General features: G+C 42.7%; 1 long non-coding RNA gene across 1 annotated transcript in view; it reads right to left on the reverse strand.

Moving 5' to 3' along the window:
- The window catches only part of LOC310900519, a 179,156-nt gene that overhangs the window by 37,134 nt on the left and 117,360 nt on the right, over positions 1–24,662 (reverse strand). The window contains exons 2-6 of the long non-coding RNA XR_014585180.1: positions 20,448–20,562; positions 19,629–19,809; positions 14,031–14,158; positions 7,354–7,630; positions 606–823 (exon numbers count right to left, since the gene is read on the reverse strand). This is a non-coding gene — a long non-coding RNA (uncharacterized lncRNA). The remainder of the gene's footprint in view (positions 1–605; positions 824–7,353; positions 7,631–14,030; positions 14,159–19,628; positions 19,810–20,447; positions 20,563–24,662) is intronic.

The raw sequence follows: 24,662 nt of genomic DNA on the forward strand, positions 1-24,662 counted from the left end.
TGAGGCTCAGTTTCAACTTTGTTACTTTCGTTCATACAAAGGTAGAGCTGCAGTCTCGTACTAAGCATTGCCAGGGAACCTAAACTGCATCCTTCTTACCATGCAGTACCAAGGCAGGGCAGCCCAGGGCACACAGAAGCAGTGAACTAGAAATGTAGAGACCTCTGTTGTCAAAGACAGACGGATACTGAACCCTGACACACACTCTCAGCTGGTTGATGTTACAGTTTTGGCCTGCAGGACCTAATTTTACCTCTCTCCTGCTCTGGGTACTTAAATCCTCATCTGGAACAAGCCTCAGACTAAACACCCACTTCCCTGGAGCAAAGCATCCCTCCCATTTTCATTTCTACCTGGGAACCATCCACCCCCTCTCCCTATCTAGCCTGGAACTAATCAGCCCCACATGTCTTTGCTATGCAGTAGTAATTACCCTCAACCTCAAGGCAGGGTTTTCACGCCTAAGCCAAGCATAAGTCAACAGAAAAACCTTTGCATCTATGAGCAGCAGGCATTCTCACTACTGGCTAGCAGGTCAAAGCTCCAGGGGAAATCTGGTAGCCAAAAGAGAGACACGGTTACACGGTCATTAAATGGTTCCTTACCCTGCTTTGACACGTCTCTTTCATGTGCTTCCATCCAGCCCACTGGATATCCCCCAACCATCTGAATGCTATTTTCAGTACCTCCCTGTGTTGACTTTAGGTGTTTTCCCAGCAAACAATCCAGCACCGATATCCTGAAGAGTTGACAGGGAGGTCTGTCAGGGGGCAATTACTGAACTCCATTCTTCAAAATCGAACAGCCTTCAGGACAAGGTAGCCTGTGACAACCGGGAAAAAAAATCCAGTGTGTGCTCCACTTTAAGTAGCTCTTAGAAATGCACAGTTTTAAGAACAAAACACTCCTCACTCATCTAAGAAAATGAAACCTTACTCCTCAGCTCAGTGAAATAATATTTTTATTTTTTTTTCAATGCTGAGGATACAGTTGGCATTAATTAAAAAAAAAAACTGTTCATGGTAATATTTTAAATGATCTTTCTTTAATTTAGCTGAAATAAGGCAGTTAATTAAGGGATAATATTCACGGTGCCAGAGTATATCAGGCAATAAATGGTTTTTGCAGGTAATTAAGAACCGAGTCTTTCTGATAACCACACAAGTGTACTGCGAGCTTATATTCCAATGCAATGAATATAACTCCTATTTTTAACTATGTAAAATATGATGATGAAGGAAGGAACAATCTTAAAAACACAGTACAAACTACATTGCTCTTCATTCTTCACCAGAAGAAGGCTCGTCCTGTGAGAAATGCCAAAATATTCATGAATTCTGTAACATTTAGATTCAGGAATTTTAGTAGGATAGGATAGGATAGGATAGGATAGGATAGGATAGGATAGGATAGGATAGGATAGGATAGGATAGAATAGAATAGAATAGAATAGAATAGAATAGAATAGAATAGAATAGAATAGAATAGAATAGAATAGAATAGAATAGAATAGAATAGAATAGAATAGAATAGAATAGAATAGCTCAGTTGAAAGGGACCTTCAAAGATCATCTAGTCCAACTGCCTGGCCTCTTCAGGGCTAACCAAAAGTTAGAGCAAGTTGTTGAGGTCATTATCCAAATGTCTCTTGAACACTGACAGGCACGGAGCATTGACCACCTCTCTAGGAAGCCTGTTCCAGTGTTTAACTGCCCTTGCGGTAAAGAATTTTTTCCTTATATCTAGTCTGAACCTCCCCTGGCACAGCTTTATGCCATTCCTGTGTGTCCTGTCATCAGTTACCTGGGAGAAGAGATGGGCACCTCCCTCTCTGCTTCCTCTGCTCAGGAAGTTGTAGAGAGAGGAAGCTGTATTTTGAAATACTTTGTTACCAAAGATAACCAATAAATTAGCTATTGAATTCAGTAGCAATAACAAGTATTGAAAATTGTGAAAAAGTAATTCTGACATGAAGAAAATACTATCAGAAAAGTAAATAGTGTTTTTTTTTTGTTGTTGTTGTTTTGTTTTTTGATGCTGTTGCTTTTTCTCCAGGAGTTCACAGGCAAAAACTGGATTTTTAGGATGTTGCCATTTTATTGACCACATAGTATCTGAGAGGGCACTGCTCACCAGGTCAGAGACTCTGGGTTCAGTTTCTACCTCTGTTCTTCTATGGATTGTTTATATCACCTCAGGCAAACCATTTAGCATCTCCAAGCCTTGATTTGATCTCAGTAGTCAAAGTAATATTTATTTTCCCCTGTCTTTGCCTTGTTTGGTTAGCTCATGTGCTCTTTGAAGAAAGACCTGCCTTTTCCTCATTTAAATAGCACCTCCCAAGAGGGCAAAGAGGAATAGCTTCATCTTGGTTATACGTACAAATAATGAATGACATTCACCTGAATGGGTTTGCAGTCACCTCCAGTGCTTTGCTGATGTGATCCTGTGCTGTGGAAGCAACTGCATCCCTCATGAAGCTGTGCACTGCACTCTCCCAGCCCAATCTTTTCCCTGTTTCGATAAAGCAGTTTTGACAAATGGGATCTTACTAGCAAAACTAGCAGTAGCAAAATGAAAAATAATGAGGCTAGGAAGCAGCGAGAAGCACAGGAACTAGAGTCTGAACGAAGGCATGGTGCTGCACGCCAAGGGCAATGCCTTTCTGATGTTAGCCCTAAGCTGCCAGCGTTGCTGAGCAGCCATTAAGCAAGGCTTACAGCCGGTCCGTAGGGATGGCACAGACACTGCTCCTGCTGTGAAGTATGCAGGACAGCAGATGCAAAAGTGGGATGCCACTTCATCGCACCCTCTTCCAGGCCAAATAAAACCAATTGAAATCCATAATGATAGTACTATTGTCTTTGGATAGAGCATGTGGGAGAATGGTGCAGCCCTCAGCAAGGCCGCTGACAGCCATAACCACTGCAGGCGTCTGAGGAGTTGCACGTCAGTGTCTGAGCTTTCAACCTTAGCTCATTGTTTTAACAGAAAGTTTAGCTAAATTTGGCTTATTTTGCTGACAGTAAATGGGGGTAGAGGGACAGTGAGGAAGATCTCTGCTGTATCTCAGAGTTGTGGCAGGACAACAGGAAAAAGTCATGAACTGTCCTTCACCAGTTCTCCAAAAAAGGTATTATTGTTTTGGAGATAAAATGTCATAGCTTGGATGAAAGAAATCACTTTTTAACATCTAAAAGTATGAAAATCCCTCCTTTAGCAGAGTCAAGTTCCAGGGGCAGGGTTGGGTAGGGAAATGCATATAACAAAGTCAAGAACGGTGGGTCTCTGGGATGGTCCTTCCCTTCAGCTGAAGTTTGTTTGAGGATCCTGGGTCTTCCTCACATCTCCCTCCACAGCACAAACTGGTCTGTCACCCAGAGCAGCCTCCTGAGCTAGAGCCAGCTGAAGTGGCATTAATACCAAATCCACAGCACAGTGAGGGATTCACAACAATACTCCCAGGGTACACGTCTGGTCAAGGCCAAAAACAGACACTGTGGCAGGAGCTTGCTTCACGGTGACTGATCAGAGGATTTTTCCATCTCAAGTGATGGCCAAATCAGACAATGAACCACTCAATAAAAACAGCTTAAAGGAAGCAGAGACACTAAGTGCAGGTGAGCCTCCAGTATCCAGACCAGAGCTCTGCTTAAAAACTGAGCCAAATTTTATTCAAAATTGAGATAAAGATCTCATTCTAAATGTCTAAGTTCAAAAACTTTGTCACATGTCCAGCTGCAGGAAAAATAACCCTTATTCTTGGGGTAGTACAGTTTAGGTACTTACCAAGGGGAAGTTGCATCCACACCATCAGACTTAAAAACTGCCAATGGGACAATCAAAAATCATTTTAACTTTCAAAAGCAATGGATTGTCCAACAGCTATAGAGTCTACCCTCTACCTTCTTCTTAATGTTAAACCAGTGTAACTTCATACACATTAACAGAGGTGCTTTTGTGCTGGGTTTTGTTTAAGCTGGTGTGGCTTAATTCACCAGCCCCTCAAACAGCTGCCCTTAAAACTTGTCCTTTCTTCCTGACCCCCTTCACCCTTTCCGAGACAACACCAGAGGTTTTTCAACATGCATTTCCTGAATGCTGTCCATCAAAATTGTCCCATTCATTTTCTTCATTTGGCTCAGCTCTGCTTTCCTGTGGATGTGCACAAGCTACCTTTAAGAAGCTAGAGAAGGGCTGAAAGAAATAACACGCAGTCAAAGGAAGCCAAAAAATGATTTTTTTTTTTTTTTGGTTTGATTATTCAAATGTTCACAAGTTGTCAGGAAACTGGACAGGTAATACCTGGTCTAAACAGAGTCCTTAATTGTAAAAAATACTAAAAGCTCAGCATTTCACTCCACTGAGATATGCCTCTGGCCACCCTTTTATTTTTCATGCTGTGTTTTCTGAAACATTACATTCAAGAGAATATATTCCCTTCAAATCATGTACACATGCATGTTTATTAAGTCATTACCATAGCCTTAAGTCCATAAAATCACTGTGGACTGCAATACCACATGTGCATCCAGCAATTAGATGAATAAATTAACCCTGAAAATTTTCTGCTTGGGGTGGAACAGAACAAGCTGTACTGTGAAAGTTGAAATAACACTCCAGAATGGAGAAATCATTTTGTATTTAAAAGACTGGTACCTGAACTAAAGCTCAGTGGAAAAAAAAAAAAAAAGGGAAAAAAAAAACCCACACCACCTAATCATGCTGATGATTACCGATAGCTTGAAATTTCTGAAGTAAAAGGAGGAAAAAATAGTAAACACGGAGCTGGCAGAGCACGCAGTTCCAAAATGCATTACTTCGTCAGTGTCATTTTCTATGCGGCAGTGTTCTTTCAATTATTTTTTCCCCTCTCTTCCTCTCTGGAAAGAAAATTGGCAGAAAAAGTTGCCTGCAGGATCAGAGAGGGGTATTTTTATCAACCTACGACTAGATTAAAAATCCTTTATCTGAAATGCAGCAGAGGACTGGCCTAAATTAAATCCCATCTCCCTTTGCTTCTAGGCTGCGAAGGAGTATCACACAAAGGGCATTTTGCTTAATTCATATTATTTTTTAATTTCTCTTGTTTTTACTTCGCGCTTGCAGAAGTTACCCATGCAAAAAGGAGCAAGGGGGGGAGCAGAGAGCTACATGGTGAATGTCCAAGGGGGGATGCCAGGTGGGGGCTGCTTGCAGAAACACCTGGTGGGCCCAGCAGCTGAGGGCACAGGGGTACGTCGAGCCCAAAGCTCTGAGGGGCAACTTGTAGCCAGCACATCATTAGCCCGGACATCAGCTTTCTACACTTGCTGTCATACCCTCTTTATCTCCGCAGAGACTGTTCACATGGCAGAGCATTTGCAGAACCTGAGCTTGCATGAATTTTTAATGGTATTAATAATCACTGTTTGCAGTTTTGCACTGCAGCGTGACTACCAGAGAGCCTTTCAGTAACTGGGTCAACAGAAATGCCCTTTGTCACCATGCCCACCATGTTACTGACATAATCACCAGGTGTTAATTGTACCCACACACATGTGCTCGCTTAATTACGCCCATTTGATGCAAGCCTCTTTCACCTGCACAGCCCCAATGCCCAGGGGTGTTGATGTTGCAACAGAGATACAGTTGGATAAAAATGGGGAAGAAGACAATAAACAAAGTCAGGAAATGGAGGCAGGAAAAAGGAGGTCCCAAGAAGGTGTCATCACCACCTAACTTGTTACCTTCTGTGTGTGAATCCCTCAGTTTTTCCAGGAAGGGCTGCAAACATCTGGGTCTCTTCCCTTCTATATCTCTAAAGGACTCCACCACTGACAACAGGACTGGGTGAAGGAAGAATCAACAGATATCCTGGCCAGGATATTTGTGGGTGGTTGTGCCAATTTCTGTGCTGCTGGCTTCGCTGTCTCCATCTCATGTCAGAGTGTACAGGAGCAAACAGCTATTAATTTGGCTCAGCAGCGATTGCTGTGCACAGTGGCCTGGGCAGAGATTTTTCATTTCATTTTCATACATCATTTACAGCTTGCTGCAGCCATTCCAGAAAGTCAGCACCAATCTCCATAAGTTAACATGGAACAAACAGGAAAGGAGATAGAATTCTTCTGTTGTTATTTAAAAGTCTTGTCATGTCTGGGCACATTTGGTGCTACCACTGATTTCATTTTCAATATACTTCACTGATATAACAAAGTCATTTCCTTGAGAATACACAGGGGAGGCCTGGACAGCATTAATGTAGGGAGAAAAAAAAAGGCAAACAAACAGCCAATTTGCTCATAAGAAACCTATTGTCTGTATTGCCCTTTGCTTGTTGTTGGGTACTTTTTCCTCACATTTTATGTTAATGTGATGGGCCAGATTCTTATTTTCAACATTCCTGTAAACCCCTTGTGTGTCCTCAAGGAGCAAATAGAATTTCTCCAGATTTATAAGTGTAACAAAGATGAGGATAAGGCCCTGGAGCTTTTCTAAAAGTAGCTCACAAAATTTCTCCTGCTTATTCCTCAACCGAGACTGCTAAAAAAAAAAACAGGTGAAGGGTGCTCCAGAAATGTCCAAAAGTCCTTCTGCACCCAAGTTCAGACAATCATTATATCTGTTTTCTTTAATCATTTATCCTCTCTGCTTCAGTTGCACACTCTTGAAGAGAAGTATAATAATAACTCCTTTGCAGCCTCCAGTGGCTATAAGGAGGATTAATTAGTTAATGTTTGCACAGTACAGAGGCCAGACCCTGTGCTGATTTATGCTTGGTGTGTGTCAGCTGGGGTGGATTAAGATGTGAGCCAACACAGAATTGAGCCTCTCACAAAGAGCACACCAGGTCCAATGCTACTAATTTGCCATTTGCTGATTTTTTTTTCTGTCTTTATGATGGTTTCATGGAACTGGCATGGTACCTCTAGTACCTCTAGTGAGCTCTGTGCCTCAGCGGCTGGGTATTGGGACCCAGCCTCGTGGTGGTCTTCAGAGAACATCTGAGTCTGCAGAGGTGAAGTTATAATAAGCAAATCCCCAGAACAAGGAGTGGTGGCACAGAGCTCTGATTCTATGAACAAGAGAAGAAGCAGACTTTGCTTTAAAACAAACTCAGGCAGTGGAGAAACTTATTTACAGAGGAAAGTGTTTCCTGTATCTCCTAGATCTCTGATTTGCACAGGTGCAATCAGTACACTTTGGTACTTTAGTGATACTGGTGAAGAAGCAATGGTGTATATCCCCAAAGTAATGCAAAGCAAGCAAAAATTACTCTTTTTTTTTTTTTTTTCCAAATGCAAAGGCTTCTAGGCAGTGATTGCATTTTACTGCATCAGAGCATATGGCACTATTACTTGATCCACTTACCAAGGGCAACATTAATGACTTTCCCTTAACCCAGCAGTGTAGTCTGTTGAATGGTTAAAAGGATGTTCCAGTAAACAAAATGCTCAAAAGCCGGAGTCGGCTCTGTTATCCTTCTCCCCTTTGCCCTTTGAAACCAGGCCAGGAACATCTCATGTATCATATGAAAGGGCTGTCGTAGTAAGAGCGCAGTGACGGTCGTACTGATAGCAGCTGCAGCAGTGAGCAGCGGTGTGCAGAGCAGATCTGCTGCTGAGCTCGATTTAGTGCCTGCCTGTTCCTGGAATCATGAGAAAAGACAAAAATACAGTATTATTCCCCCATGCAAACTCAGTCCCAGTGTAATTTTTCCAGGAGCTGCACCCAATAGATTTTCTACAATATTCAAAGAATAATATTTGGATGAGCTTTCAAGGAAACAGGGCAGATTAATTTCTGTGAAGGAATAAGAAGCTTTGACGCTTAATGTTGCCATCTATGTTAGCTGCCCAAAACCAGACAGTGTAAATAGCACTTGTGAAATAATTGTAGTACTGAAATCAACTTAACGTGCAGTATACAGTAATAATCCTGATCATCCAAACATCCTGACAGATACTAAACTTCAGAATGTATAAAGCAAAAACATGCCAGAGAAAAGAGGGGAATAGAATAAAAAACCCCTCTGTATTTAAGACCACCATGACTTACACAGTACCTTTTGTCGGGATCAGCTCTCAGGATGTCTGCTAATGGAAGAATCTTGCCAGGGAGGGTTCTTTGCCTTGCTGAAGTTAATAGCTAACTGAATTCAATGGAATAAAATTCCTCCCTCCCTGTGTGCTCAGTGGAATACTGCACTTGTTTAGTCCCTTGTACTTGGTCCTACTGCCCTCTGCTACGTGAAACATTACTGCATTCCCAGATAATTTTTTCTCTTTTTGTTGCCTCAGTCATCGGCCCACAAAAACAGCTTCAATTGATAGAATTGTTAATTACAGGAATGGGGAAATAGATCTGCCATCAATGTTAATGTTCTTTGATAAGTAGCTGTCTAGAAATCACTTCAAAGTAAAGGAGAGACATTGAAGTAATTTCCATCGAGAACAGTGCTTGATAGACAGACACATGAGCAGGTAAATAGAACCCTAAGTTAGCAGGATGGCACATACATATTTATATATAAATGCATACTGATGTAAAAGGGCGCTTTCAACAGATACAAAGAGATGCGAAATATTTTGGTGAGTCACTCTATTAAGCAGGCTCAAGAGCCATTAAATGAGTCAGGAATTGGTAGGCTAGAAGAAGACAACAAGCTCCTGGTGACCCTCTCACAGGAAAAAAAATGAGGGAGTATTTCCTGAAATTGCAAGGACAAATGAAAGGACAAAACAACTATGACAAAGAGTCAGAACAAGAGTGACAGCCTGAGAAAGGTAGCTTGAAATACTGGAGTAGACATGAAGAATTCCAGTCATGGCTTTGAGGAGACTCTGAAACAATTAGTCACAGACTGGCATAGAGTGAAAGTGAAGAAGATTAAAAGGATTTAAAATAGAATGTGTTAATAAAAAGAATAGGAAGTCTGAGTAGTGAATAAACAGGAAGGAATTTAAAAGTATTTGTTAAAGTAAATGTATCTGTGAGTAAAAATAAATAAATAAATAAATAAATAAATAAATCAACTTTTTATGAGCCTTAATTGAAGATGCTCCAAAAGCAGACTGATGTAGGGGCAATGATGAAAGATTTTTAGGGACAAAAACTCCAAAAACAAATCCAAAGGAAGAAGGAAGCCTGGAAAATATCCAAAGGGGATTATCACATAAGAGATAAAGTAGGAACACTGCTTCTTTATTTTCCTCTTCACATTAAACTGCTAGTAAGCCGATGTTTTTCAAAGCAACCACAAAAAATTGATCATCAGAATGATGTGCATATGACCAGTCTGGAAGCGTCAAAGTAGGAGTTCACCAGTATGATCTGTGTGCAGTTAAAAAAAGGATCATTCATCGCAGTATTACAGTGGTGTCTAGGGGCCAGGCTATGATCTCTTTGTTCTAGGCTCTGAACAAACAGTGCAGAGAGAATTTGCTGGAGAAACTAATGACCTTAATAGACAAGACAAAAGGTTGGGGAATGAAAAAATCCAAGAAAAATGGACTACTCTCCCCACATGTGCCAAGACAGGTCTACATCCTTGTATCAGCTAGGGCCAGCTCCCAAGAGCAGGGTAGAAGACCCCAGTCCTTTGAACATACAACCATTGCTTGAGCATGTTTGTCAATGGCACATTGCCATTTACCTTTGATTTGGGGGCAGGGGGGCATAAGACAAAACTTAGACCTCCTAGGAAGCTGCAGGACAAAAAAATGTAGCTTGTGCTTTTTGTAGCTGTGAGGAGGCCGAATGCAGCATATGTGAAAGATTAAAAGAACATCAGGCAGCTGTTAGAGGTTTGCAAGTTATGAACTCAGCTTTGGCAACATCTTCTGTGAACAGAGAGGTAGACAGAACTGGATAAAATTTGGTAGCAGAGTCCAGCGGTCTTGGTGGATTCACGGGATTTCTGCCCCTAAGAATGCCATTGCATAGCTACGCCATACGTGAGACCATTATTTTGGCCATATTTATTAACCAATCACATTTTCTTAACCGTTTGACCTCACCCACCTTCATTCCTTAGACAACACTGAGCAGAGGTCTGAGTTTCCCTGGCATTTCTCTCTGTGACCTGCTGCTTACCAGAGCCCAGAGAAAGAACTGAGTCCACTTCCAAATGAAAAGGTACCTGGAAATTAAACAGAAATGGCAAGCACATACTGTGCAGAGCTGAGTGTTATCCTGGCCTTTATAAGTATCCGAAAGAAGGAAAACCAAATAGAAATTACTGTTATCTTCCTGTGTTACCTCTGCCCATGACCTGGGAATCATTTTGGAGGCACTGTAAGCTGTAGTACACTAAAGTCCTTGGTTTGTCACTGGACATGGGGTCACAGAAGCAGCCCTATAGACTACAAGTCCATCTTGCCCCAAACAATGGCCAAAGGCAGATGTCTCAGGCAGGACATCAGAGAAAGCCAGCAGTGACATTTCCTTAGAATAAACACTTCGCCTTCAACAGCTGAGTCAGAGGTGCTGTCAGTAGTCTTCACTAGCTGTTTTCTTCCATCAATCTCTCTGTTTTTGGGGTTGTTTTGTTATTGTTGTTGTGAGATTTTGTGTATCTGTTTTTCTTTTGGTTTTGTATTTGTTTTTAATCTATATAAACAAGCATAGCAACATGTGGCAAGAAGAAATTTCACACAGCTACGTGCTGTGTGAAACAAAGCATTTCTTTCTGCCTGCTTTGAACAAACTATCTGCCAGTTTCTCCTGATAACCTCTTCCATTCCCTTAAATGGGAGAGGATAATGAACAATTCTTCCTTATTTACCATCTTTATGATATTCTATGCATCAGTATAGGTACCGTCATTTATCCCTTCTCCAGCTTAAAGACTTTTATTCAGGTCAGTTTTTCCTCAGACAGAAGCTCTTCCACATTCTGTTCTTGCTGCCCATCTCTGAACCTTTTCCATTTGTGCTGTATCCTTTATGAGATGGGATGTACCAGAAATGCACACAGCAATAAAGAGTTGCAAAGTGACACAAAACTGCTCCGTATTGTGTTCTCTCTTCCTCTCTAGATTTTTTAACATTTGATTCGTTTCTTTATCAATATCACTGATGATGTACCAAGTCATTAAGGAAGGAAATTTGAGAGAAATAAATACAGTTTCATAGATACAGAAGCTACTACTTGCAGCATGGCCAAACAGACTTAGATGTAATTGCCAACAAATTAATTCACCAAAGAGTGCTGAACCACTGATGCTATTTTAGGCTTCGTTTTGGTAAATAGCAAGCACATTACAGGAGAAGCGATCAAAGAAAATAACCTTTGACTGAGCAATCACAAGTTGATTCAGTTTAAATTAAATGAAAGAGTAAACAAAAATAGGTCTGTAATTAAGGTTCTACATTTCAAATGGGCAGAATTTGAGAAATTAAGCGAACTAATTAGTGAACTCAACTGGACTAAAGAACTGAAAGTCCTGAATGTGGGAAAGGCCTGAGATTCCTTTCAGCCAAAAGTATAGAAACTACCTCCAGCATATCTCCCAAGCCAGGGAAAAACAAAGCCTGTAAAAATTACTCTAAATTTAAGTGAATGAGTAAGCCACCTCAACAAAGGATAATAGCAATCAACCAAGAGCCAGCAAAGAATGGAAAAAAAAGACAGCTCAGCAAAGTGAAGGTACTTTAGAGGTCAAGAAGCTTGAGAATAAAATGAGAAATGCCAGAAGTTAAGCAGAATGAGGCCTTGCAAGGGGTAGATTTAAACAGAAACATACCTTTCAGCCCTATGAATAAAATAAACAGTGGGAAAAGGAGTGGGGTAGCTAGGCAGAACTTAAAAACATGAAGGTCCCTGCCCCAAAATTAAATGGATACCTTACACTGATTTTTCAGCAAAGATAACAGTGATAAAGAATAGTAGGATGGCTGATGATGATAACAAAAAGATGACAAGGACCAAATCTGAGAGAGAAGCTGAGCTCAGACAGCTCAGTGTCATCAGTAGTGTCTCTGTCTTCTCAGGGTTGCAGCTACCAGTGTGAGCCAGCATACTGAATCAGAGAGTTGGTAGGTGGCAGAGTGCAGAGAAAGGGAAGAGAAAAGGAAAGGGAATGGGAGATGAGGGGAAATGACGTGAGCTAAGAAAGGAGTGTGTAAGATGAACTGAGTGTGAAGTACTGTTGAATTGTCCCCAGGCACTTGTCCTCGCAACTCCAGAGGCAGTGAAGACCCCAGTGGGACAATAGGCATTTTCACCCCCTATACCTGTGCTTGCCTTCTTTGAGAGCAGATGCTCAGCTCCAAAAGCTTCCTTCACTTCATTCCTTCTTATGGGAGAGCTGCAAATTTGAAAAATCTTCCAAACAATCTTGAGAAGAGCTGGAGTGGGCTAATGTAATTCTCCTATATAAATATTGGCTATTGGTTAGTCTCCAAAAATCCTTGGAACAAATGGGATGACCTTTTTGTTTGGGAGAGCTTAAAATGTGAATCTCCCTGCAGGGAAAATACAAGAGAAAAGCCTCTAGGCAATTTCTCACTGCTGAATTTCTGTGTTAATACCATTCTAAATTTGAGCAAAATTAAGTAAATTTTGTTCTGCATGGGGAGGGCTTACAGGTGGGGATCTAGTCTACCAGAGCTACTAAGTGAGACAATAACTCACTTAAAGAATTATTTAGGTATCAGCTGGGAAACACATCACTCTCATTTGGCAGGGCATGCACAACTCACAAGACATTAATCAGGTATCCATTGGAGAAGAAAATAGTGATACTTTTACAATAGACTGTAATTTCAAGGGTGGTTAATAAGTGAATAAATAAAACAGCCATCAGTACCAGTAGGTGCATTTTTTTTCTCTAGAGTTCCATTAAAAGAGTCACACAGCACTTCCATCACATTGAAGTCAGACTGAAATATCCCCCTGACCCCAGCTGCACTGTGTAGCCTTCCATCTTGCACCATATTCTTCAAAGAGCCTCACAATGAAGAGCTTTGTCACCTTTTCTTGCTGTACTCAGGACTTTCACATGCAGCATCTGTCCTACCAAATATCCCCATCACTGAGTCCAAGCCGTGCTCAGCGTCTGCTCTGGAAAATACGCTGAAATCAGCAGCAGCTGGAAGTCCAAAGTCCTTTGAAAATTATGGTCTCAGTCACATTGCAGAGCATCAGCCATAGGGTTGCCATATTTCTGTCCCAGGTTTTCAGGAAGCATCGGACATCCTATGCCTACATTTCACAGATGGTCTGTGCATGGAAACACATGGCATTTATTGTGCATATATAGACCATCTGTCCAGTGTAGAAACCAAAGGCCCACGGCTCCTGCAAGTGCTGGACACACCTCATGTGCTCTATAACTTATCTGGGCACATGCAGGGAACGTAGCTGAAGTTTTTTACTCTGCCTGAGCAGTCAGAGCCTCTGAAATCCCAGTCAGAGGTAAACTGCTTAACTTCAGATTCCTTGGGGAAGAGGGTGCATGTTCAGAGTGTACAATTACCACACTCACTGCCATAGGGGTCAACTGGGGCTGCTGCCACATGTATCCCAGGGTCAATGTTCCTGGAATAAAGGAGCATAAAGATCTAACAGTTTCCCCTACGGTCAAGTTCCCCAGCCACCTCTTCCCACAGCTCTCTCAGAAAGGTGTTGCAAGAAGCAGGCACGACTACCACGCACAAGCTGGTAAAGCTTAGAAGAAGGCAGAGCTTCTCTGGGGTCACTCTAAGTCAGTGCCATCAAACCTTCTGGGAGGGTGGCAGGTCCCTTCAAAAATTTCAAGCTGTAATGCTGTCATTTATTCAGAAATACAAGTCTTCTCTTTACTGGCTAGGCAATCTCAAATGTATGAATACCACACTGAGCTGCAAGGCATTCCTGGACCTCCTGTAAAGGCAAAAAGTTGCACAGGATCTGCTCCAGCACCAGGGAGATACACCCACCTTTCAGGAGTCACACATACATGTGCAAATTGCTGCTCCTGGTGGGAAGCAGTACACCCACGTGTGATTATAATATACCCCCTAATAGAAAGCAAGTTATATAGAGCTGATCGGTATATTTGATACCTGGATATTTCAGGCAGCCCTGCCCTGAGGTTCTTCTCTGAATCGTCCGATCCCATGTCACCTCAGCTGTAGCTCGGTGGGTGGAGAGGAAGAGTGATGATAGCGTATGACTTCTCCAAAGGTTACACCTGCCAGACGGAAAGGCCTCCTGAAGATGCAGTAGCAGCTAGAGGTTACTCAGCTGCTCGCCACCTCTCACTTTCTGTTCTCCACATAAAGGGCAGCCGAGCAATTACTGAAGGAAAGGAATGAGCCACCTACGCCTGCACACGTGAGGATCCCATCACACAAGCATAAATCCTGAGTCGATGGCATTAAAATGCAGCCTGAAAAACACCGGCTTTGACAAAGCTCTACTAGCACTGTTTAATCACAGAAAGGTCCCTGGGTGCTGACCAGATCGGGAATACCTATGTGCCGCCACCACTAGCTAAATAAAACCATGGAGACCTGCCAGGCAGAGCAGGAGCTGCAGGCAGGGACACCGCTGCGATAACAATGTGCCCAGCAGGAGACAGCCTCACGTGCTTTCAACAAATACCCCCTCACCCTCCTCAGACACCCTGCCCAGCACGTGCCCCTTGGGGCAGCAGGGAGGTGGAAAGCAGCCCTGGATGGAGGACGCCGGAGTGGGAGGCCTGTTGCAGAGCCTGGGACAGCGCGGCCTGCGTCCTGAGGGAAGACTGGTGGAAGGGCCTCACGTCCTGAGGGCTGGGCTCACCCACACCCACAGAGCACAGTCAGAAAACCACCAGATCTTGTGAACCATAAGGAAAAGAGGCATCTGCTCAGCTAAACGAGGAGCTAGCAAGGCGGGGACCCACCGGTGCTGCGTGAGGAAGAGGAAGGCAGCGTGGCAGGACAGCCTGCTCGCCAGCTGGGAGGAAGAGGAGAGCCATGAAGGTGAGCCTGGGAGAGGGGAAATGACTCAGGGCTCGAAGCGTCAGGCAAATGGGAGGCATAAATAAGAACAGACACCCAGATGCTTAGAGCCGGGCGGCCACAGGAGATAGCCAGATTAGAAAAGGCAAATAAATGTGTGTGGGAGTGGATATGAGATCAGAGAAGCAGGGTCAGGCGAGTTCAAAAACAAGCTCTGGAAGTCCTTTGCATGCTACTGAGCTCGATGGTGAGGAAAAGAAGCCTTTGAAAGTGGTGAAGGGACAGGGTGATATAATACCACAGCCTGCGTGAAGAGAATAGCATGGCTTCGGCATAATGAAAATCTCAGTGCACTATTCTTCTCTCGCTTAGCCTCGTTTAGATCATGAATAATGACATGGCAAACTACAACAGGTTAAATCCGGTGGGAGGGAGAGAAGAATCACATCCCTTTTGTTTAGAAGGGACTCACAAAAAAAAAAAAAAAAAAAAAAGCAGTAGGAGATTTACAGCAGTCAAGAGGAAAACCATGATGGTTGACATGAATAGGCATTGAATCAGTGGAGCTGTGACTGTGTAAGGTCTGGAGGAGGAAGCAGAGTAGACTGCAGGTGCTGGAGGCTAAGCAAAATTAGGGGCAAGCAAAATTCAGTATAGTTTCAGTTAGAGATATAGCTTTGTCACGTGCCCCATAACAAGGCTTCCTTTTCTAACTACAGATGTGAAGCAAGGAATGATGGTGCTAGCACATATGGATCCACACTAATCTCTTCAGAGGACTTGATAAGGGAGGCCAGTGCTTCCGCCACCTCCTTTTCTAGAGGCTGAACTACTTGAAAAAGACTGCTAAAAATATACACGGAACCAGCCATTATTTTGCCATGAAATCGGTTGTTCTGGCTCCCACATGACAGCTGTGCAGCTGTGGATGTCAGAGAGCAAGCTGAGTCGGAGGGGTGCGGGGACCCTATCTCTGCTTTTGAAACATGGTCCTCACATGAGAAAGGAATTACACATTGAGAGCCCTTGCTTTGAATGTGACTTGCTCCCAAGTCACCAGCTAGACACCCTATTTTGCAGCCACACACTTACCAGAGAGCTCCAAACATTCTGGTGCCTGCGACAGTGTGTGTTAAACCAGAGGTAGGCTGCAACTCAGTTTATCATGCAGAGAAAGCTCTCCGGAGATGTTGTCATTTTAGATGGAGTTTGCAGGGCAAGAGGTTACATGAGATACCTTTTAAGACAGATAATAATTGCTTCATTCGTCACAAGGAAAGAAAAATGAGTTTGAGACTCCATAAAAGAATAGTTTGGGGGTCATAATTTTGTGTTTACACACTTCTGATGTAAAAACAGAATTTCTAATGAAGAATGAATATGAAAAATCCTTGGGGATTGTAAGTGAATCTCCATACTTTAAACTGGCCCTTGTACATAGTCTTGCTGTGCACCATCAAATGCATAATATACATCCCACTACCAATGTCTTATCAAAAATGACAAATACTGCCTAGCCATGTAGTTTCTGCAAGAGAGGCAGGCTTCTGTTTATTTCTCATTTGGAAAAAAATGTCACTGATAGCAAGCAAGAGATTAGCGTGTGTTCCTGGATACGAAGAATAGCAGTAGTGGAAAATATCCCCTATTCCCAAATGATAGGGATGAGTATATCTAATTAAAAAGTAATCTTTTATTGTCTGCCAACTCAATCTAAGTTTCAATATACAAACCAGCAATTACAGGAAGTAGATAATCACTTATGCATTTAAAAGACTTTCTGCTGAATTACATGTCCTTTAATTAGATGTACATTTTTAAAAAAATGTATTTTGGGGAAGTGAAGGAGAAACAGTAGCTGTACTAGGAATGGACTTACTCTATCCATGGCCAACAGAAACTATCTGGAGTAACAAAAATGAATCATCTTATTTTAGATGATTTTTATGTGTCACAAATACCACCAAGAGCTAACTTTCAGTGCCCTAAGGCACCTTGTATATCTATGTCATCCTTCCAGGTTTTGAAGCACAAACATCGCTGAATTTTAAGATATGAAAATGAATGCTAAATGCTTTAAAGTTGTGTCTGGCACATGCATCTATGCAATGGTGGTACTAGTTGCATCCACATTTTTCTCTCATATACATGCTTAATACACAACAACCGCTACAGAGATTACGGTGCAGTGGTGCATCCTTTTCAAACTATGTTCAGGATGCCAAACCTTCTGCAGATAGTAAGACAGAGAATGTGAATGTCAGGCTTAAAATATTCTGGGTTATAAGCTGATGCAGGCATCCTCTTACTGTAAGCAAGACCCAGGAGTGAATGTCATTTCAGCAGCACGTTTCTGCCATCATCACCACCCCAGTGCTCATTAAAGCCTGCTCAAGTGTTCCTCACAAAAGACAGTGGAGGGTGTGCTGGTTTGGAGACACACTACAGGTATCAAGGGGCAAGGGGAAAAAAGTGATGGGGTCTTACAAATTGTTTCACAATTACTGATACCTTTTGGTATTTTCATCTTTCAAGATGCACTGCTGAGCACTGCTAGATCCCCCACATCTTCTCTGTTTGCTAGTGTGTGCTAGTGCTGTTTGTCCTATCACACAATTCCCTCCAGAAAAACTTGTAGCCCGCTCCTTTAAATGTGACCTTTTAACAGTGACGGGTATCATTACAACTTCCTCATAACAAATTTTTGCTACAGGCACAAGCTCTTCCTCCGCACCTGGCAGTCCATGGCACTGGGTAGCTATAAATCTAGCTGTAATATCTATGGAGTTAAACATCTGATTGGGTCTCCTCTTTTTAGAATTCTGGGGGTGTTTTGTTTTGTTTTAACGCAAAATAACCCGTACAAGTGCAAGCACCACTGGAATGATCCCTAGGCATGCAGGGGTGACTCTCCCAGTCTTAGCTTAGATGAAGCTTGCTTTTCCATCAGCTCACCAGCATGCTCAGAAAGTGTGCTCCCTTCCTGCGGTGTTCAGGACTGAGCACATTCCTGCTCTCCAATACAGGCTGTAAACTGCAGGTAGTGAGGCTCCTTCAGTGGCCTAGAAAGACACAGGAGTGACAAGGTCCTGGAGAAGAACTACTTTGGCACAGGAGCTGCAGGCAGGGCTGCAGGCCTTCCTCCCACATCCACCGGTGAAGAAGATGGGGGCAAAGTGCAGACTCCGGGCCACAGGGTTAAGCTAACAAAGTTTAAGCTGATTGATAGTTCTAGAAGGAGGAGAGGAATCTGTCTGCTTCATCTCCCTGTTCTCCACCTTTGAGCAATCACTCCAACTCAGATGTGAGCAGCTGCCATAAAAATTCAAAACCATTTCTTTTGAATTGCAGGGTAAGGGACTACCAATTTCCCAGTCATACTTATAAGCAGATTTATGTTCATCCCAGATTGCTAGAGGAAAAAATGTCACTGGCATCCCACTGCAGCTGTGTCTGTCCCACTCAAGTGTGAGATACCAGATTGGCACCAGCCCACTTATCCTGACTAATTGGATAAAATTATTGACTTCCTGCAATTTAGTGTTTTATCGGGATTTTGTTTGCAAGGGAACCTTGGAATTGCCAGGTTTTAGCTGGTAGTGCTGTTATGCTTTGGTGTGCCTAGACAGCTGCTAGGTAGCAATGCTCTTATCAGTCTTTGCATGACTATTTTGTGAAGGTGAAGAGATTGAAAGGACGTGTCTAAGAAGGGCTTCATTTTCAGCTGTTGCTGATGCATCTTATTTACATGGGTTCACTGTTTAATAGGAAGGGCCATTAGTATTTGGCCTTTATTTACTGGCTATTAATACCTTGTACATTAAAATTATCACCCAGATATATTTTAATATACATAAATCTCATTCTCTCAAGCCAATATCTATTCTTTGATGGACACTCCTCTTAGCTTTTCAGAAGGTATTGATTATAACACCTTTCACGTCTGAAGTACGCCTATATATTGCATTCTATGTATAGCTGCAACAGCCATTTTAAGGCGACAAACAGAAAAGTTAAACCTTACCTCAACAGATTTTATTCCAATCAAAAAACAAAACAAAACAAAAAAAAAAAAACAGTTGTTTTTACCTTAAGGTTCTTTAGGCTTATTTTCTATGGGAAAGAATTTCCAGAAAAGTGCTGGTATGCGTTAATGAAAATGGCTTTGTTGATCTCTGTCAAGGCCCCTATCCCAACCCTCTGCTTAGGAAGTACTGTCCTCCTTCTCGAAGAGTTTCCCCATTGTCCCCAGTCATCGTGCAAAATCCTAAAATATGCAATTAGCTAAGCAGGTCACAGATAGAAAAAGGACATTCCAGTTTCAAAAGGAATTTTTGGCAACACAATGCTCAAGTAGTTTGCAAGCAGACTGAAGCTGTGCTCGGAGCCAAGGGAAGCTATGTGGACAGCACTGGCACGTTTGGCCGGCGCTGTTGCATCCTCTCTCCCAGAGAAGCTTATTAGTTCCAGCTCAGCACCATGTTCACATGGCTTCAGTGACAAGGAACATGGGCAGACCACACTCATCTCTGCCTGCCTGATGTCTTGCAGACACTAACAAATCCTCCATTATCCCCCTTTGGATTAGGAACAGCACTCAACAATGCCTCTGAAAAAATCAAATTATTTTTTCTCCTGGACAACCACCCCTAGCAGGAAGAAGCAACATATCCCTTTGCCAGTGTTCAGTTCAGCAAGGGACATTTAATTCCTTACTGTGCAATTTCTCCTTCTGTCCGCTGACTTCTTCATGAAGAGAAGTTCATTTCACTCCAACCAAATACCTGAGCACACACCATTGCATCAGTTCTGGAGAGGACTGCTGAGGTATCTGGCGTTAGCCAGTGCTACCTGCACAGCCAGCTGGATGGACCTGGAGGAAATTCAAAGACTGAGACTGGAAAAGAGATGAGAGAGAAAATAAATTCTCAGCACGCATAAAAGCAATATAAGAAACACACGTTCCTTGAATAATAACTAGTTAAAATGCAGTTTCCAAAGAACAAGTTTCTTTAAATACCATATAGACAAGTTGCTTGGTCATACTGCTTGGCCTCAGCTATGCAAGAGGTCAGGCTTGAAGCTCATAATGGTCCCTACTGGCTGTGAAGTTCCATGAGTAAATGTTCATTTGCAGTTTCACATTTTCTGAAAAAATTATTCCGGCCTATACTTTATATCGAGATAACATGGCTGATAATGAGTAAAAAAAGGCCTTCAAGGAACAGAGTAAATCAATAACGCAGTTGATGCAGAAGGGTTTTCTCTGAGTACCAAGATATACCTCCCACAAAGGAGACAATAACCTGGTAGTTTTCCCCAGGGTTCCTCAATTAATAAATGTGTTTTCATTATGGTGATGATGACGGTATATGGTAAAGTTGTATAAGAAGCAGGACAAACAGCAAGAAGGAAATACATTTCACCACACACCAGATATTGCCTTTTAGAATTAAGCAGTCATTTCAGGCCTGCACTAAGGATGTGCAATGGAGAAGCACAAACTGGTGTCTCCTAAAAGAAAGCAAGACCTACAAGAGCTACAGAAAGCTGCAGTGCTGGCTTTCCTCACCACCATTCTCACATCCCAGCAACCAGTCAGGACGATGGCTGTGTCCTCCTTGGGTGAGCCTTGGCTGGCCCCTCATCCCTGTAAGGGAAAAACAATGAAGATGAAGAATATTTTCCTCCCCTTCTGACTCCCATGAAATTCTCAGTCTAATCTGAAGCCATTTAATCTGTGAAATGATTCGGAATCACTGATGTGAGTCACACTGGTTGCTGACAGAAGCTTTAACTTTCCTAATCATGCTGGGCCTCTCATGTAACTGATCAACACATGGGGAAATGATTATACCTTTTCTCCTGACCCTAAATATATCCTTAGCAGGAATGATGTATATTTGCTTTGTTCACCTGAGCTCCTCAAGGCTCAATAGCTTGCAAGTCTCGATTGCAATCCTGACCTGTGTCTATCATGGTTATTGTTCCTTTCACTCCAACATGCCTGGGTCTGTGTGACTCAGAACTAGTTTTTTAGAACAAGACAGGAAATTTGTCTGCCCAAGGTTATTAGTTCACCCTTCTTCCACCCTGCACTGACCCACCAAATCTTCTGCTGCAGCTGTGTCATCCTGTATTTAGCTTAGGGTCACTTTAAAGTACAAGTTGTTTGGGGCAGAAACCACACAGTCCCAGCTGAGAAGGATTTTAATCCTTGTACCTATAGATATTAGCCAAGAAAATCCCATGAAATCAAGGGGAAATAATTTATTCCACATACATCTACCCTAGGGCACTGTCACCGTCATCCAAAGTATTGTTTTCAAAGATAGGCCACTGGCTGAATAGGACTGTGGTGACAAACCAGTCTTGCAGTTCTGAGGTTTCTTAAAGCACAGTCTTCATTTATGGTGGCTGCCAAATCGTGAATAATTTACCACCTTATGTCAGAGTGGTTGGATGTATGCACCATAATTGCGGATGATGTCAGCTCAGGGATTTGTCCTGAGAGGCTAAAAGCCACTGCAGAGCCATTGTCTCTTGTGGCCGGTTTTTCAGCTCCTAAAGCAACAAGTAATTCAGAAGTATAGGTCTGAAAAAAGACAACCTATAATTAATATCCCACACACAGTTAAAATGCTGTTGAGAGGGATGGAGAGCAGCTGATTTACAGTCACTGAAGTGTGATCTCAGCAGCAGTTCTGATCAGCTGCAGTGAGTGAAGAATTTCACTAGTGGTGACAAAGGCACCTGGTCTGAGTGACAGGACACACAAGAATGGCAGCACTGTACATTACTAAGACAGACCACTGTCACCGAGAAACTCTTCACCCAAGCAGATACCTGTTTCTGGTTTGGAAATATGTCTGTGTTGTACATGAACAGTGGGATGCAGAGCCCAGTCCAGTGCAAGGGGCACTGCAGACTCCTGAGTCCCCTTTCTGCAGCATTCTGGAAATGCTGGCAGCCAGAACATGCATGCAGTGCTTGTAGAGTGCCCAGGAGCAAAGGGAAGAGGACAGTCTCTCATATCCATTTTACCTTCCCTTTCTGAGTTGTGGAGCCAGACTGTAATGCTAATACTGAACTAGGGAGTAGAGGGAGGAGGTGGAGGGACTGGAGAGACAGGAGAACACTCAGGCACAACTGGACTCAACCACTGGCTGGTGAAGACTTATAGCTAGGACAATATTCCTCTTTGTGCCTAACACGCAATTACCTTTATTTTGTCATTTATAGGGTTCCAATCATTTTTACTCAATTGCTTAACTTGAAGTTGTGCTTATGCACACAGCACAATCAGTACGAAGCTAAGATAAAGCCTCTGACTTGCACTTTTTGTTTTTCCAGAGGAATTGCAAGGATGTCACCACTCTGCAGGTTCTGACATGACAGATCTTCCCCAGAACTGCAACACAGAACAACAGACTGAGTCATGCCTGAGAGTGCTACCCACGGAAATTTCCCAGCAGGCTGGGCTGGCTGGTCTCACCTCCTGAGCCTGACGTTGCTAAAGAGCAGCCTGATGTGTGATAATTAATCAAGTAGCTCTTATGGAGCCAGGCACAGTCCATGTATGCAGTAAAACAAAGGGATGGTTCAACTCCATCCAGAACACAAGGGCCCAGCCTGGAGCTGGCATTCATCATTAAGCTGTAACTTGTTTGCAGGATGTGAGGATTTGGCTCACCTCACGTAACCATAGATTTACCTGTTGCCTCGAGCAGCTTTCAGGGAAAATAGGCAAAAATCTGACATCACAAAGGGGAAAGAAGAAAGTCTTGGGAGGTCTGAATGGGTCTCTGACAGATGCAGAACTGTGACCCATTACCATGGTCTCCAGGTCTCCCCAGGGCTCTGGGACAGGGTGTCTGCTCAGGGGGAAGATAACTCCAAAGCCACCTTGTCTTTCCCATGAAGTTACTCTGGGCACAGATAGGTGGTTTCTATACAGCTTTACATTTACTAGTAATCAAACAGCAGACCCTGCTGATTACCTGACCCCATACAAAGAAAGTTTTAAGGCTACAGGTATGCTCTAGCTGCTATGCTAAAGTTTACAAGGTTTTATTGCAATGCAGATCCCGGGACTGGCATTCTGGCACTGCAGGTAATTCCCATATGGCAACTGTAAAGTACTTGGAAATATCCAAGGGAAATACTAACATAGTAAAAGGGGGAATATGTTTCTTGCACAGCCTTGAGCCATTTTTTCTTGACATGGAAGATGGGGAGATGGGGGATCAGGATGTCCTATACTGCAGCTATTCTTGACTCCCAGCAGTGCAGGGAAGGAAGCCCTTTAAGTCAGTGTTTCAAAGCCCCTTGCATATCATTTGAACAATAGAAACAGCGTAGATTGAAGTCTCAGAGGGAGTAAAAGAGCTGGGGCTAAAGTTAAACGGTGCAAGAGAAATGCAGCTAGGAATGAAGCCCAAGAGCAAGCCTCCTCTGGGAATGCTGCCCTTGGGCTCTTGACAGACTGGAGGAGCTGCAAGAAATAAGGGACAGCTTTACCATGGAGAAGGTGGCCCCTGATGGAGCGGAACCTGACTCATCTGACAGAACAATTCAGGAATATCTGATAATATCCCGACAAGGAACTTGACAGAGACCTCCCTTTTACACAGCTTTTCCAGGGAACAGTCATTTTCAGGAAAGTCCTTTGCCTTTGCTTTGTTCTCGCCCACATAACCAAAGGTGAAGTGATCATAACCAGAAGTTACTGGACCATAAACCAGAGGCTATTCTTGCTACCACCATTCACTTATCAGTTTGGAATATGTCTCCCCAGGGTGATCCTGTAGCAAGGGTGAATGCTATTGCAGCTCCTAGCTTAATTCTGCAGCAGATACCATAAAAGTATTTTCAGTTCTAGGAATTCCCCATGTATAGTAGGAATGAGAGTGAACAAAGGGGCAAGGAAGGGTTGTTTGCTTGCTTGTTTTCATTGAAACTTTAATCGTCTATGGAACGTTGTCTTTTCATGCATTTTCTAGAATGAGTGAAAAATGACACTCCCCAATGAAAATCATTACTTTTTGTCAAAAAAAAAAAAAAAAACACAAAAACACTCCAAACCAAGCACCTAGGAACCAGTAAAGAGAGCCAGATTTTGCCTGAAAAGAGTAACTTTGAATATATTCTGGCATTTCAAGGAGAGATATTTCATAGTTCAGAAATGTGAGTAGTCCATCTCAAGCCATCATCATGCCCCATTGGGAACTATAGTTCCTCAGAGCTGCCCTGACTATACTGTACCGTCCTGAAGGTCTTGCAGCCTCCCAGCGAGGCAATGCAATGAGACACTTACTTAGAAGGCAAAAAAACAGAGATCAGGGACCTGGGAGACAAAACTGTAACTCCCATCAGCCACTGTGCAAGCAGGACCTCTCCACTGGGATGCCAAAGTACATCATTTTGGCTCGGATTGGCTCCTCCCCAAATGTGCTGTCTGGATTTTGTTTTCCCAAGGGGCACTTTGATTTTCAGGAAAAAAAAAAAAAAAGCCTGAGGTTTTCAATAGACAATATTCTTCCATGGCAAAATTTAAAGAAAAATGTCTTTTCCTCTTCATTTACATTTTCATCATGATAGATAAACGGATATATAGATAAATATATATAATCTTATGAGCCCTGTGATGTATAACTCCATAATCCATGCTGAACTCCAAAAGACGTGTAAGAGCAGTAATACTATTTGCCCAAAGTCCAAGTCACAAAGGATGATCATCTGCGAGAGGAG

Source organism: Anser anser (genome assembly GCF_964211835.1).
Source record: "Anser anser genome assembly, chromosome: 5".
Lineage (NCBI taxonomy): Eukaryota > Metazoa > Chordata > Aves > Anseriformes > Anatidae > Anser > Anser anser.